The sequence below is a fragment of the Wasmannia auropunctata genome, unplaced genomic scaffold (genome assembly GCF_000956235.1).
Source record: "Wasmannia auropunctata unplaced genomic scaffold, wasmannia.A_1.0 LD335737.1, whole genome shotgun sequence".
In the NCBI taxonomy this organism is placed as follows: domain Eukaryota; kingdom Metazoa; phylum Arthropoda; class Insecta; order Hymenoptera; family Formicidae; genus Wasmannia; species Wasmannia auropunctata.
Genome location: NW_012027153.1, coordinates 713820 through 730060, shown reverse-complemented (window position 1 = coordinate 730060; position 16241 = coordinate 713820). Strand labels below are relative to the sequence as shown.

Here is a 16241-nt window from a genome sequence, read left to right as displayed (position 1 = left end):
AGTGATGACATAAGCGTAAAGATTCGCCTATCTTATACAGCCCACCCGATTGCGCCGACGGCCGACAGTCCAGCTGACATTCCGTATTTCACTGTCAAAAGTCAAAACTTAGCACGCAGCTGAGGTGAAATAATGTACGCTCTGAGGTTATTTATGAGCGCGTCGTAGAAGCAATGGCGCTGCCAGTGCGAGTCGTGAATTGTGGAACCCACCATCGGCGAGAGAGAATTCGCTGGTGCATCCCGACGTCGACGACGAAGACAACGACGAAGACAACGACGAAGACGAAGACGACGATGACGACGACGACGACGACGACGACGACGACGACGACGACGACGACGAAGAGGATCGCGGCGAGCGAAACTTCTTACACTTTCCCGGCACGACTTTTTCACGGTTGAATGTCGCAGCTCTCCCGTGCCAATTTCTACGGCTATTGGATTTTTTCGCAACACGTGGCTAGTAGGATGCCAACGTCTCGGTACTTTGATCGCTCGTTGATAGCCTCCCGCAACGAGTTCCCGAGTGATTTTGATGTATTGCGTTATAGAGGCGATGATAGACAGGGACAAGCATCAAAACGACAGGTCGAAATAAGAAGAAAAAGTAAAAACAAGTAAAGGACATAACAAAACTCAATCGCATCATTCTCCAGTTAAACTACGCTTTGTTCTCCCGATAGAGAGAAGCGCGATTTTTGATAAAGATATACTTTAACAATTACGATGATTTATGTTTCTGTAAAAGGGAACCGCGTAAGTGGCAGCAAATAAAAGTAGCAAGTTAATTTCGCTACAATATCATTCTTGAGTGTATCGGAAAACGGAGCTGGATTCCGCCGAAGGGAATTGCAATGGCAGTGATACAGCTAATGTTGATAAACTTCCTACGCCCGCGGGTCACGTCGACGTCATCCAGATTTTAGCGCACGTAAAGCAAACTCGCCGTGATGTCATCTGCTCATGGTCAACTGTTATAAACAGTGTAACATAATTATATCTACGAGAGAAAGCAATTACTTCACGTGTCGGGAATGCTGGTAGAATACTGCAGTTTTATGCTCGATTCACGAAGATAATCGCATACAGATCGGATAAGTTTAAACAAAAAAAATCAATGTGTCGGCCGAATAGATTGAGGGAAAAAGGAAAACTAAAACTCGTAAAATTTTACGAGCGCGCGTAACGTTCTCGCAGGGGATACGAGATGACCTGTAATGTTCGTATCGAAATCCGGAGATGTATTTTTGAGTCGAAAACACAACGTTTCTGCAAAACGTTTTTTTTAAACGCTTATTATTATTATTATTATTTAAGAGTTAAAGATTATTACCTAACTGCTAACGTAACAAAACCTTTATTCTTTAAATGTTAATTATATCCTTTTAATTTTATATATTGTTTAAAGTGTAAATATTCTATATTAAATTCATTTTGAAACAAAGTTTAATCAATTAAAATCTCATTCTTTAAATTCAATTTCTTCAAATACGCTTTATTTAATTCAGAAATACAAACACGCTGTATTAAATTCATCTTGAAATTTTATGAAATTGCATAAATGTGCCGCCGTAAATTTCCGCCGCGTCGCTTCGACGTCTTTCCTCAAGTGAGACGGCACGCGTTAAAGCGAGCGTGTTGTAACGAGTACGCAATTTGCACGAGCCACCGCCTCCTCCGGAACCGCAGTGGGGGAGGTGCGACAAGCTCGGGAGAAAACGCTGTAATTCCGCCCGAGGTCGACTGTTGTCCCGGTGTACACGGTCGTGTAAACGTAAGGGTCGCCGTTTCGGCGTCGCGTAATCTCGCGTAATCACGCTTCCTGAGGTAAGTACGACCGCTTTCCGTGGAGCTTTCGCGCCGGGACGCGATCGCGCCGGATATCACGGGCGTAATCCGCGGTCAGTCCGGTGTCTCACGCGCGACGAGCATTCCGCGGCTCACGTTGCGCATACAAAACGAACCGTTCGCCTATATAAAATCGGAGAGAAAGAGGGAGACGCAAACGCGGAGAGAAAGCAACGCAGCCAGCCCTCGGGCCGATATAGGGCGAGAAAAGGACCGGGGATACTTGGACGGTAAGCCAGCGGTAAAGCGCCGCGGGCGCGAATTCGACGGCGCCTGCTGCGCGCTCGATAAGAGACGTTTACATACGTCTTAAGGAGAACGCTGTTACCTTAACGATCGCGTACCTATACGACCCCCCATAAAACATAACGTCCGTGGGATATATGTAACGACACAGCGAGACGGTTCGATCGCGATTCCTATTGCGATTGATGTATGGGGCCACGGATGACGGGAGGATGTATCTCGATGGCAACTGCACAAAAATGATTTTCGATTTATCGCGATTGGATAGAGCGCGAATCGAGTGCGAGCGTGATACTGAGTAACGCAGTTGAAAATGTAGTGATGGAAGCGATTATTTGTATAACAGTATTTAATTAACACATTTTCAAGTTTTACAGTGCAATTCTGTTGCATCGCAACTGTTTTTATTTGTGTCGTCAGTCCTGAAGGGATTTCATCTCTTGGTCGCGTAAAATTTTCTATTTTATTACACGAAACGACTGAATTAAGTTATTCCTATATAGTAAAATTTAGAACAGAAACAAACTGGCTGGTCATTCATTAAATTTTAATATTATACGTAGAGAATCGTTATTAATAAATAACTGTTTCAGATTAGCGTTTCGGATCGTGATTTACAAATTATCTCCGTTCCTGAGGAATACATTTGTTGCTCTTAAAAGCAATAACGATAAGTGTAATCGGTTTGTCCATTTGCATGCGTGTACACGCAATTTATCAAGTTCCACCAGGCTGCTTTCTTAAATGCGCCGTGCGGAGAAAAAACGGAGAGCAAGATCGGCGATTAATAGAGTCCGTTTTGTATAGCGCAATAGAAAACGCGCGCTGTGCCACGGGGGCTTTTAATTACGCGAGTAATATCACGCGTTTTTAAAGAGACACCACGTTAATCCATTGTCTCTTGAATTCCCGGGTAAAAAAAAGGCGACGGGAAAAGCCTTCGGAGAATAGAGATTGCACCGTTAAAGGTGGTTGATTTTAATTTCACGGAGCGCGAGCCTTCGGTTACGCTACGAACATGCGAGCCGCCTAAGTGCCACCTTCCTGTGCTGTGTTCCAGCGCGCGTGTATGTGTAAGACTATACAACCCCGTGTATACGTTCCACGCATACAGGCACACGGAGTACCTCGAAAAAGGCGTATACCATTTTGATGAATAACGCCGCCGGTAGGAAATTCGTTCCGTCTTCGAAGTTGCGGCTCAAACTGCGTCAGCATTTTTAACGACACCTGACAACATCGAGGTTCATCGCTTATTCCGAAACTCGCGCGAACTCGCTTAAAATGGTGTAACGATGATCAATAAAATATATACCTAATACATCTAGATATAATTTATACAAGTATATACGTATACCTGGAAGTCTTTTATCTCGTGTTTGCTCCTCTGTCTTTTGTAAAGTTTCAAAGATTCTGGAGACAACAATGTGAAAGAATAAAGTAATATTACAGCAGGAATTACGTTCCGCGGTATTTTCTCACTATTCTTCATCATTGTTACGCGAACGAAAGATACCGACGATAATGTAAAAAGTACCGAAAAGTATGTCATTTATGAAAACAGATGGTTGCCGATTTTCATGAAAATGTCGGTTACCTACCTCGCTTTCTGCGGTGATGCAACAGAGATCTATGTTTTACCAGCGCTCGCCAACGCCGCTAACCGACTCCATAGTTTAAAGCCCGACGTAGCGGCTGTATATACACGTGCACGCGCGGCAACCCAACGATAGGAGGAACGGAAGGTGCAGTAAGCGGCGCAAGAGAGAGGAGAGCCTGTGGGAGTGATCGATGGGACGGCGTCCAAGCGTGTCTAAATAATTAGCTGTCTCTGTTCCGACCCCACACCGTTTGTAGTGGCCACCCTATAGATAATACGGCGTACACGACGCGGATGTTCGCTGACTGCGCGGTCGCGAGTATATATATATATATATATATATATATATATACAGGCGAAAGGGGAAGAGCGGAAAAGGGGAGAAGGGTGAAAGAGAACACGCGAAAGAGGGACTATTGCGATTTGTCGAGTCGCCTGAAATAACGATAGTCGTCATCGATACACGGAATATACAAGACTCGCGCGCGCGGAGATTTTTGCGTCGCGCTGCGGTACAATCTCGCGAGAGCCTGTGCTCTCGCACATTTTTACGGCGAAACTTAACGCGTTTCCCTCATAAAGGGAGAAACTTCCATCGAAGATCATTCGTGCGGACCTCACGTAATCTCGTAGGGTTGCGAAAACGTGTAAATATTTCATGAATCGGGTGTAATCTCGGCGAGTGAATTTAAGTGGAAGCGAGATTTTGTAGTCACGAGTGTCGACTGCCTAAACAAGTTTGTAAAAGTTTGCTCAGTATGACTGCGTTATCATGTTGCCGCGGGATACGTCTGTGTGAGAGGTAAGATTGTATTAGCGAGAGTAATTTTGTACCGGAGTAAAGAAAGAATGATTTTTTAATCATCTCTAGCGAGTAAAAGAGCAAGAAATTTTTCAACTGACGATGAAATATTTACAATATAATAATAATAGAAATTTACCATTTCTGAAGAGATCTAGACATTTTGAATTCAGTGATCGCGCGAAAGGTTGGTCAAATTATGAAATTCTATAATTCTAATAAATTCTAAAATTGTACATGCGACAGCAAAGCTATATATAATATAAATAGATCAAGCGTGCGCACGATATCATTTTGTTGTTTTCTGCTCTTGAACCGCACCAGAGAGATAGATCGTGCACTTACGTTGCACAACGGCATTATACGCCAGGAGAACGCCTTCATTATCTGCTAACGAGCTCGTAATCAGTTTTTGTCGTTATTAGCACGCGCAATGGATCATACGGACACATTAAAAGCGCTAACTACACACGATAAAAGAAGTATCGAAAGCATCGATTCTCCGATTAGAGTCTCTATGTGCAGCCCGCGCTCTAAATTCACGCAATTAACCAATTTTACATGTGACAGTTTCCCAGACAAATTAGATTTCATCGCGCGTACCTTCTATTAGCTTTCGTTTTGACGTTGTCCACTTTTTTTTTGTCGTCGTTTATCGTCGCTAATGACGAGCATTGCGCGTGTGTTATGCAATCGCGAAATGTAAAACTTGCCGGGCGCGTCGACGTCCGCGCGGCAAATTGTCAAATAATTATGCAGTTAGAGTAGCGCGGGAGTTAGTAATTTTAATTAAAATCAACGCGGCGCGCATTCGCTCAACGTTCCAATAGTGTCGATGGAAACGCGGCCAGCGGCGCGGCGATGCTAATTAACCGGGCAAACGCACTTTACGATGTTTTGTATCAGCCCCCGCGAACAAAAACTGGGCCGACAAAGGCTGCACAAAATTCTCTTCCGATTATACAGCGAAAATATCAGAACTAATTACGGACTAATTCGGACCTATTCATAGGCGGGCGCGGCGCGGGTTTTTCCGCGTTTCGTGCCCAGGAAATTATGCAAAATTACGTTGCCGTCCCGATGTAATGACCAAAATTTAACTCCGAAATTTTGTCGCCGCGAACGCGAGCGGATAAATGACGATAAAAACGCATTTGCATACATCGTGCTCGTCTGAGTGTCCGGCACGTCGAGTACGTGTAAGTGTACCTATGTTATTCAGTTTTTATGCACGCACAAATGACGTAATAACGTTATAAATATTAAACGCTCCAGCAAATCCGCGAAACAGCAATATGTTTAATATCGAAATATTTCGAGCGATCAGAACGAAATCACATCGCGTCGTGTCCACCAATAATCGTATGGTCTCGTAAACACTGCGGAAAAATTCGCTCCGGTGAAACTTTTTTTTTTTCGTAAAATGCTCTTCGGATAATTTTCCCAACCGTGATAAAATATACTTTTAATTTCGAAATAGTAAAAAGAACAGAAATAAGATTGTTAATTACATTAGTTCACATAAAAAATTTTTATAGACATCTTATTCGATGAGAAGCTTAATATAATTATGTATAATAATTTTTTGCATAACATAAATATGTAAACATATTACTTTTAATTTTAATGTTACCATATTTGTTTTATACAATATATATTAAATGTCCTTTTCTTCGATTATTATAAATTCACAGGTGTAATGTACCAATAAATATAAAACATAAAGATACGATAAAAAATTAATTAAATACTTTTTGTATTGCGCTTTTTTATGTTTTTTGTAGACTTGATTACATGCTCACGTTTTAAAATTAAACAAAATAGGAATTATTTATTTTTTTAGGAAAGAGAAGAAAGAAACAGATAGAGAAAGAGAATGGAGGAGTCTCCCTAGATTATCTCATAAACGCCGTTTGACGTCTTTTCGTAAAACATTAAAATAAAAAGAATTTCATCATTCTCTCGTCAGTAACAACCGGCAAACGTGTCCGTTCACGATTCCAATTCGCGCCACGCACGAATACCCGCGCGCACACATATACGCACACGCAAAACGTGCGTCACGTTGGCATATTTTCGGGCCGGCGCGCATCAGAATACATGCACAAGCGCGAATAGTTATTTACTACGACTCGTATATACGCGAGGCTGGTTATATCGCACGTGAGCCGCATTTAATGCCCCGACGGCCAATAGTTTGTAAGTGTTTTACCGTGTAGTTTTACGGCCGTCGGGGCCGAGTATTTCGAGCCACCCCCGAAAAACATTTAGGAGAGCCGGCCCGACACTCGTCAGCCGTGTGCGTAGACGGCAATATTCTTGGCTCGATAGAAGCCCATTCTATCCGAGCGTCGCCCCTCTCTTTTTCTCTCTCCCTCTCTCACACTCTCTCTCTCCTCGTGTTCCGTTCCTCATTCCCGTCGATCTCCTCCGGCAAGATTTCTTCCCGTTCATATCCCTTTTTTTTCTAGACCATTTGCCGCTTCGCTTCTCGGCGCACATATCAAATTCGCGCGCGGCCCGATGGGCTTGTTCTTAAATAATCCGCGAAGTTTCGGCGAGGGCCGATCTAACAAGGGAAGCACTTTCGTTCGAACACGATTGCTTGACGGAAACTTGGGAACTACCTTTTCCCTCACTATAATCAATTTTCGTCCTCCAAAGCTATCTTGGCGACAGACTTTAGTACATCTAGATTAAACTAGTCCGATATCTCTGATAGATTGAAAAAACTCTTTATATTCAAATTTTTATGCTGAATTTTGATATGTACCAAAATGTATCTGCGAGTGAGGCATCTCTCTCTGCTGATCGGAAAACTTTGTTTTCAAATAAAAGCATCTCTCTCTCACTCTCTCTCTCTCTCTTCAATTAAACAAATTCTTTTTTTCACACGGGAAATAGAATTAATCCAATAATTTTGGCACATGAGCTAATCGCGATATTATTGTCGCGCCACAATGCCATACGGACATTCATAATTCACGTTTATGTTAAAGTTGTAATGTGATTCCCATTATATTGCATCATTGCGTAATCCCGCGTTACTTCGCGTAATAATATCGTTAACAGCGTCGCGCGTGGTGTAAAACGTACCATGCATACGCGGCGCGCGCGAAATAATGCAACGGAAGAGTATTATTTCCGTGCAATTTGAGTACAGGCGCTACAAAGTGAAACATGACCGGTGACCTGGATTTAATCCACGTGTGACATGAAAAAAAAAAGTGCAAGACGCAGCCTTCCTTCGTGACAGCAGCAGCAGCAGCAGCGAGTGAAATAGGGACAAATCTCAGTTAGAATTTTTCAAATTAAAAGCATGAAAGACGCTGACCCGTGAACCGTCAGTCAGTTGTCAGATGTCGTATTCCATCCTGCTATGTATATGCAATATATATGTAATCATACGAGCGTCTTTAAGCGACTTCTCCATTAGCAGCTTCCAGTAATGAAACGAGACATTCTCGTCGCGCGAGAAATCTCGATAATATTTTCGCCCTAGAAACACAGAGAGGAAGAGGCGATATTTCCTTCATTTCCTGATGAAATATACTCGAAAGTTGCCGAAATGTTTCAAAGAAAACCTTACTGGTACACGCTTTACTGGATGGCAGAGAGAGAATATTCAGTCCATTGTTACGAAATTAAATGCATTAACAAAAAAATCGACGCAAGTTCCATCGAAATCTTACGTGTCTCTGAGACACAATGCATTTGGAGCAGTCCTCCGAATATATCTTTGAAAATGACGTAAGTTCGATTCTAAACAAGCGTTTAAAATTAAATTAGGGCACGGATAAACCGGAAATTACCAAAATAACCAAATGTTGCGTGCGCAAGCATCGCACGAATAAGAGCGGGCTCTATTTCCGCGCGATCGATTGCTGCAACCAATTCCACGCGCGATTACGGTTTCTATGTTAGCACCGGGCAACGCTGCCGCCAGTTGTAGTATGTAGTTGTAGTGTGCGAGAACTGCTCGACGAGAGAACCGGGCGTTGTTGCGTGTTCCTCGGAACGAGCGCGAAAGAAACTTGGGCAAAACTGCATCTCGTTTCGCATATATACGAACACCTCGGCGAACACACCCCCGCCGTCTTACGACGGCACGTCGTGTTTATTAGCGGAACTTGGCAGAATTGCGGTACGCGTCTCTCTCGCTCGCTCTCTTACTCTCTCACACGGACGACGTATTGATATTCCTCACGCCGTGTACGTCGAGTCGAGAAAATTGCGCGAAGGGTGGGCCCTTCAAAGCCGCGCGGCGTTCCCACGAAACAAATTACCGTGCGACAAGCGGGGATGCGGCTAGGCGTGTGCGGGCGCAACGTGCATTTTGAGGAGCCGCGTACACGAGTAGTCGTAAAACTAGTTTGCGCAAAAGACGTCGAATTCCCAATGTGCAATCCTCTAGCAAAACACGTCGGCGAGCGGGTCGTCGATAAACCTGATAAAGAATATTCTGTTAGACAGCAGACAAATTCCAGTAATTTATATATAAGTACGTTTAGCAGTGTTGAGTATTCTTCTACGTAAGAATTTTTGTCGCTCGCGAAATTCTACTGGCATGCTTCAGACAAGTTCGCTTTAACGACGTACCCCTAAAAATATGCCCTACCGTCTGCCCTACCATCTGCATATCTTTCCGAAAAGAATTTGATTTGGAAACAGGCACTACTTAGACCGGCACCCTCCTTCTTCCGTCGCTTTCTTCGGGACGAGCCGAAAAAAAGCGAGCGGCGAGGAAGAGAAAAGGGGGATGTGCGAGTTAACGCATACGCGCGCAAATTCGCAGGCGTGCGCGCGGCACGAGAGAGAGAAAGAAAAAGAGAGACAGAGAGAGAGAGAGGAGACGCGATATATATAAAATATACACTTAATCTGTATTCGAGGCGCGAGCGCCTCGCCGCCCAGCCGACTCTGCCTAGCCGGCGGAATACAAAATTCCCGTATTCAGATGCCCCGCGACAGAAATTGACTTTATTGAGGTTTATTGATCCGCAATATTGTGTTCCGCCGCGCGCGGAGCGCCCGCGGTTCTGGGTTCTTCGCCCGCGCTCGAAACGTGCACAGGTTCGCGCCCTCGCGTGTACACGCATATATACACGACTATTCGCGCGTACACACGGGGCACTTTCCCCATCTCTCTCCCCCACCGCCGTCGTGTCGGCGTTCCCGAAGGTGCTGCAGGGATTCGATTTAACGGAATATGGATACTTCTACTCAGTCAATGTCGAACACAGAGACTACCGATATTAGTCAATATTTGCTCTAAAAGCATGGGATGATACTTCGAGGCATCGAAAAAGAAGCGTTTACGAAAATAAATTACTATTAAGACGCGAACAAATTGTTCTCTCACGTAAATATTATTACGTATAATGCATCAACGACTTGTATTTCAAAATACTATATATATTATATCGAGATCTATGAAAATGCTTATACGTTATTCTTGCGCGTATTTTTGCCCAGTATTTCTATCTCTTTGCTTCATCGGTACTGGAATCGAAAGTATAATTGCGTGAGTCCAACGTATAAATAGAAAAAGGTTAGTTCTAATCGAGAAACACGCCTCTTGACAACTCGATCTCACGTGCGCGCAACTCATGCGAAAATCACATGTACTTAGAAACAAATGTCTTCATGAATGCCGGCTCGAACGCGTCCCGATAAGCAGACGCAAGAAACGTGATAGCGTATCGATCGAGACGAAGCCGATTTACCTTCGAGTAGATTACGCGTCACGATGTTGTCGCTTCGGCGCGTGTTTAGAGCGAGAGTGCTTCGATAGTGTGCGACGAACGTTTTTTTCACGATGACAGAGTCGCTATCGATCCGACAGCTATAATCAAACGGCGAATGCGTTAGGTCAGATCAGATTTTCGTACAATTCGCGTAGAGAATAAAAATATATTCACTTTTTTTACCCAAATTTAGCATTAGAAATGTTTTTTCTAAAATCTAAAATTCTCTATTTTTTGTTCGTTAATTATAACTTTATATAATACATATATATGATACATATAGATCCGTTGATTCTCTTAAATGTATTGATGAAAAATCATTTCTTTTTTAAATGCGCGCGCATCGGAAATCACAATCGCAGGATGCACATCTGCAAATAAAGACGTCGCAATGCGACGCGATGCCAATCTTGAGCGCACTCCCGAGCGAATTACGCAATCTGCATCTCATTGCGCGGTGGTGACATAACGCAATCTCAAACAATATAATTTTTTTACGATCGCGTCGCCGTCACTCTCGCGACGTTATGATATTTTCTCACTCTCAAACGACGCACTGATTAGCCCTCGGAACGAGGTAATTGTATATTACGCGCTTTGTGCCACGGCATGACGGTTGTCTGCCATTCGTTAGGATTAATTAGGTCACCCGGTATATATCGCGAGTGCCGAGCCCGAACAAAGACGATCGAGCGCGGAACTTCGGCGATTTTGAGAAGCCACGGGTTCGGTGGGTGAACAGGTTTTAGTTCTCACAAAAGAGAACCCACCGGGAAGCCGCCATCCATATACGCCCGTAATATCGCGACGGTCAAAACGTAAACGCGCGCACTGGTATAACGACGCGTATAGTTATAAATTACAAGCCGCGCCGAATTACCGCGTCCGAGATAGGCATCGCAAATCGCGTCGCAATCTTTCACGTATATAGCCATTGTCGCTTCTTTTTGGGTTTTCTGTTCCTCCCTTTTTTTTATGACCTTTCTGCACCTCTGATTATCGCAGGCAATTTCGGCGACGATAATTTTAATGTCGATTTAATATCACTGATGGAATTAAATGCGACAGTACTTTCACCGGCTCGGCGAGACTAAATATTCACACAAAGCGAAATTTCACTTGACATTATGAATGTCGAATTACCGGTGCGGCGACAAACGAACACAATGTCGAGTAAATTGCGAGTGGCAAGCGCGAATATTCTCGCCGGACTGCTCCCAGACTCGATACGTGCCTTCAAAGTGCGTCGCGAGTTTTTACGCCTCATTCGCGACGGGCTGTTATAAACCGCTATTATAATTTCGCGTAAAATCGAAAAAGGCTTCTTTAAATATCGCATCATTATTGTACGATCGACAATAAACTCCGGTCACCTTTACGCAATATTAAATCCCACTTATTCAAAGAAAAAAAGAGACCGCCTCGCAAACAGCTCTCTCCCATTGGTAATCGGACATTGCTTATAGTCGACAAACAATTTCGATTAATTCTTTATTGCTTAATCGGGTCGCAATTATGAAATAAAGCTCGGCCGATGGGACGGGCGGGGGGGAACGAACATTTTCACTAATGCGATTATATCCGGCGTTTCGCTTTCCAGCGCGAACGGCGCGACGTAGCCGTGCGACATAATTTATTTCCGCGGAGGGAAATGTAGTCACTTTTTGGCGCGGCGCGGCTGAAGTTCCTCCCGGTAATAAGAAGAGAGTCGCTTACTGGAACGGAACCAAGTGGCGCGTTTTCGCGCGCGACAGAGGGAAGAGAGCCCGCGCGGCACGTAATTATCCACTTCGAAAACTCGGCGCCGCTTTAAACGCGGAAGAACGGCGGAGAGATGCGACTATACGGTGCGGTACGAGGCAGTGACAAAACACGACAAATTAATGGTCGGAATGCGCTGATGTTACACGTACAGCCGACCGTTTCGAGCTGCAATACATGTCCCAGGAGGAATTTCTGTACGCGACTATCCCGTTTCTACTACGCTATACCTCTCATCCACGGACGAGTCAGACAATTCGGAGAGAGAAAGACGTGTCTTCCCCGACAAAAATGGATAATTCTTGAATTACGAACGACAAAAAAAATGAAGAGCTTTGCGATACTTCAGGTGAAGAGAGTGAAAATCGGCACTACATCTGATGAAATATTAGTTTTCATCTCACATTTTAAGTTAACTATATTTACAAAGCTGAAAATGTTCATTTAAAAAAATTGAGTTAATATTGATGTGATCAACAAATAAATGTCTGCATTGCGATAGTCAGTCTAATATTTCAGAAAATGTTAATCATATTTAACAAGTAGGCATGTCATTATTATTATTATAAAGATTAATTTTGTTAGTAATATTAATGTTAAAAATCAGTGCTAAAAAATTACTACCAAAGCACACGCATCGTTATTCGATAATATCTCAGAGGATATTTCGATGCTATCATAATCCCCAGACGTACAGTCAGGCACGTATTGTGCGTTTTTACGAGCGCTCAGCGACGTCTCGTAAGTCGTTTCAGCGCGCCGAGATACTTTCGCGGCTCGGTAGTCCGTCATTCGACATTGGAAAAGAGAAAGGTTTGAAATGAGTGGCCAAGAGGGTAAACGACATAAAAAAAAAAGAAATGCCAGTGGGAAAAAAACGGGTCACTCGCTCTTCATGGTCTTTTAAACGCCACCCGTGGCGTCGGACGCGAAGCTGTGTTAACGCGTCGCACGCCCACGTACCACGGTTGTAATTGCAATATCCGCGTCAAGTAAGCATCCGACTGTCGTACAGCGGACTTGTAATCGTCGGCTTGTCCTCGCTCGTTTCCAAGCAACGGGAAAAAAAATCCCGTCGCCCGCAAGTAGCGCTTAAGACTTAAAAGTGCGTTAAATAAAATTGAAATATGTGCGACGATTGATGTAAAAAAGAATACGAGTATCTCCGTTATTTCGATTTTTCGATGAAGTCAAAGTGATGATTCTCTCTCGGAGAGAAAAGATATTATGCAAGGCGTTTACTTGCTGTAAGCTTTTAGTTCTCCGCGTTAAATCTTGATGAGCTAATCTCACGTTTCACATTAAAGTGTCGTCAACTTGAAACTAACTAAAGAACAAAACTTTATCCTTTATTAATTACTTATTTCACAGAGCACTTCAAATACCTTAACAATTAATTAATTCATCTAGTACGTTTTCATTAAAAGAGAACGAAGATTTTTTTTTCGAAAATTCTGTCATTAGCGAAAATGCTTAAAAATGCAATTACATCGAACTTACTGTTTATTTCTTTCACTTTCCATTTCGTTGTCGCAGTAATATTCGGTACGAGACACACACTGCGAGTATGTGAAATTAGACTCCCGCGGCGTGATGTATATTATTCTCTCCTCAAAGTTCGCCCGACGGAATCCCCTTTATCCTTGAAACAAATATAAGACTCGCATCCCCTTAATTCCTAAATATTTTTTGCGATACAGCCCGGAGCTCAACTTGTTGCGCTTTACAGGCCCGTCACCGCCCGCTGAAATTCCTATTTGTTCCAGCAGCGAGGGAGCGCGATAAAGGACGAAACTGCGGGTATGGAGTAGAGAGAAAAGGTCGTCGAAAAGATAAAGGAAGCGACATATGCGTGGAAGAAGGTATGTGAATTAGAAAGAAGACAATGTGATCTGTATAGGAACGTCTTAGTACAAATAGAAGCTTCTCTATTACTCAATTCAATTCAAATTTACGCAGTTTCTTCTCGATTATGCTATGGATAAATCATTAAATATAAACTTAACAGTATTTAGTAAAATTTATCGATTTTTATATAAAAGTAATTAAATAAAATCTCTTCTTTTGTTACGCCGTCAAAAAAATAAGCGAGATAAACAATTTTCATCAAATATTCGAATATTTCTTAAATTTATGTTTTCATAATGCATTAGAATTATTAGATATGATATTGATCGTAGATGCTTTGCGTCGATTAGTCATCTGAGATAAATCATTTATGGAGAATTCGGATATAATCCACTTTTTCTTCGCTAGAAATGATTCATTCGAGATGACTAGAGTGAACCAAGAGTGAACCATGTAAATTTCCCTTTAACAGATTCGGAGGAGGAAGGAAGAGTAGGAGAATATGGAACCTCAAGGGCGAATTCGGCGGCACCGGTTTGAAGGCAAAAAGAGAAATAATAAGGGCGGGGCCGTGACGGAAAGCGGAAAGAGAAGTAGGAGGAGGACGGAGGAGCCGTCGAGGGACAAAGAGAAGGACGAGGGACGCGAGAACGAAGACGAAGCTTAGGGATGCGCGGAACAAATTGCAGGAAAGGGGAGCAAGGGTGGCGAACGGTAGGGATGTTTAATGATAGAGAATTGCAAGTAATGGCGAGTAACGCGGCCTATTTAACACCCCCGCCTTATCCTATCACACGAAATAACCTCTGTGTCGCCGTTAATATTTTCTTATCGCCTCCAGCAAAGGCTACTCGCCGTGAAACGGGGTCTGAATCGAGGCGAGCAATAAATGCGGACCCTCATACGTATCCTACATTCAATGTGCGTGTGTATATACGTTACGTTGCTTCAAATAAATAACGATGTTTTAAATAATGATGTTAGATGGAATGTTCAAGGATGTATGTATAAGGAATAAATAAAACACACAAGCGACTGAAAGTCCATGTCGTTACTCGTTTAGTCCGTTTACCGTATATCTTACCTTTACGTATATTAGGCTTCTCCACGCCGGGCGCCATCTTAAAGCTGCTCCGGCCGAGCAAATTATTACGTTCCCAGGATGCAATTTCTCCCGCTTTAGAATAGTGTAATAGTGTTTGTCCCCCAGGCTTACGAGCGTATCACGAAAAATCGTCGTCGCGCAGACTTCGCGATTTTTCAACTTAATCGACGGTGCTTAAAATGTTTGTCCCTGATTCTTAAACGTCCAACTAAAAAGTTGTCTCCTTGTGCGAAGGGTAAAAGATGAAGACTTGCCCGAAGTACTTTTATGAAGAAGATATGAAAACACGATTTTCCAAAAGGTCTTAAATCAATTTTTGACAATGTCGTTTCTCTTACGATACAAGGAGAGAGAGAGAGAGAAGTTGAAAGTCATGAAAAGCTGCGAGCAATTCGATCCTAACGATCCACTTCAAAAAAAAAAACTCGTCCAATGTATTCGCTTTGGGCGTGACGATCATCCAGAATGAGCCGTATAAAATCGGTTTTGATCGCCAGACCGACGCGGTAGCACTCGAGAAGAAATTGACGCAGAAGCACTCGATGCTGATCAGTTACTCGTCCGCGCCCTAACGAGGCAGTAATGCCGCTATTACGCAGCCGTCATCCGTAATTTCGTTTTACGAGCGAAACGAGTAATCGGTTTAGTCGGCCGAGCGCGTCGGAATAATTGAACGCTGCGAAAAAAGCGGGCATCTCGATCGTAGCGCAAATTCCCGCGTGCACGGATACACACCCGGCTTTTTTTGTGATAATTTAATCCCCGCGAATTCATCGCCGCCAAATCGCGGATTTGACGAATTTACCTTGCGCCGTGCGAGGCAAATCAAAACACCGACATCAATATTCCGTCTCGACGAGATGGTCGATTGAGCGAACTGTCGAAAACCTATTCGCATCCACGTTCTCGTGTGCCCTTGAATCCTCGTCGAATCATCATAAACGTCATTTCAATAAGCACGAGCTTTTTGAGCCTAGAAATTCTAATACCGTAAATTGGCTGAAAATCATTTCTGCTCGAAGTTTCAATTGTTTAGCCTTAGAATTTTTTATTTAAAAAATTTAAGTATATTTATGTATGTATTTTTAGTACTATGATATTTTTATATTATACCGTTTTAAAATAAAGAAATAAGAAATAAATATCTCAAATCAAAAAATAAAAGAAGAGAGCAAAAGATAAGTCCATATAAGGTCCAATCGTATTTATATGAAAATCAATACCACTGAATTCCGGTGGGTCAATCTGAAAGTTGATACAAAGCGAGGTTTCGAAAAATCCC

At 43.0% G+C, this 16241-nt stretch overlaps 1 protein-coding gene and 1 long non-coding RNA gene across 4 annotated transcripts in view; one reads left to right on the top strand and one right to left on the bottom strand.

The window, feature by feature from the left end:
• Positions 1-16241, bottom strand: part of LOC105456194 (mediator of RNA polymerase II transcription subunit 12-like) — a 348613-nt gene that overhangs the window by 219518 nt on the left and 112854 nt on the right. The window lies entirely within an intron of this gene.
• On the top strand, positions 4149-14890 carry LOC105456193. Its single transcript, XR_975218.1, has 3 exons — positions 4149-4498; positions 13736-13868; positions 14327-14890. It is a non-coding gene; the product is annotated as an uncharacterized LOC105456193 (long non-coding RNA).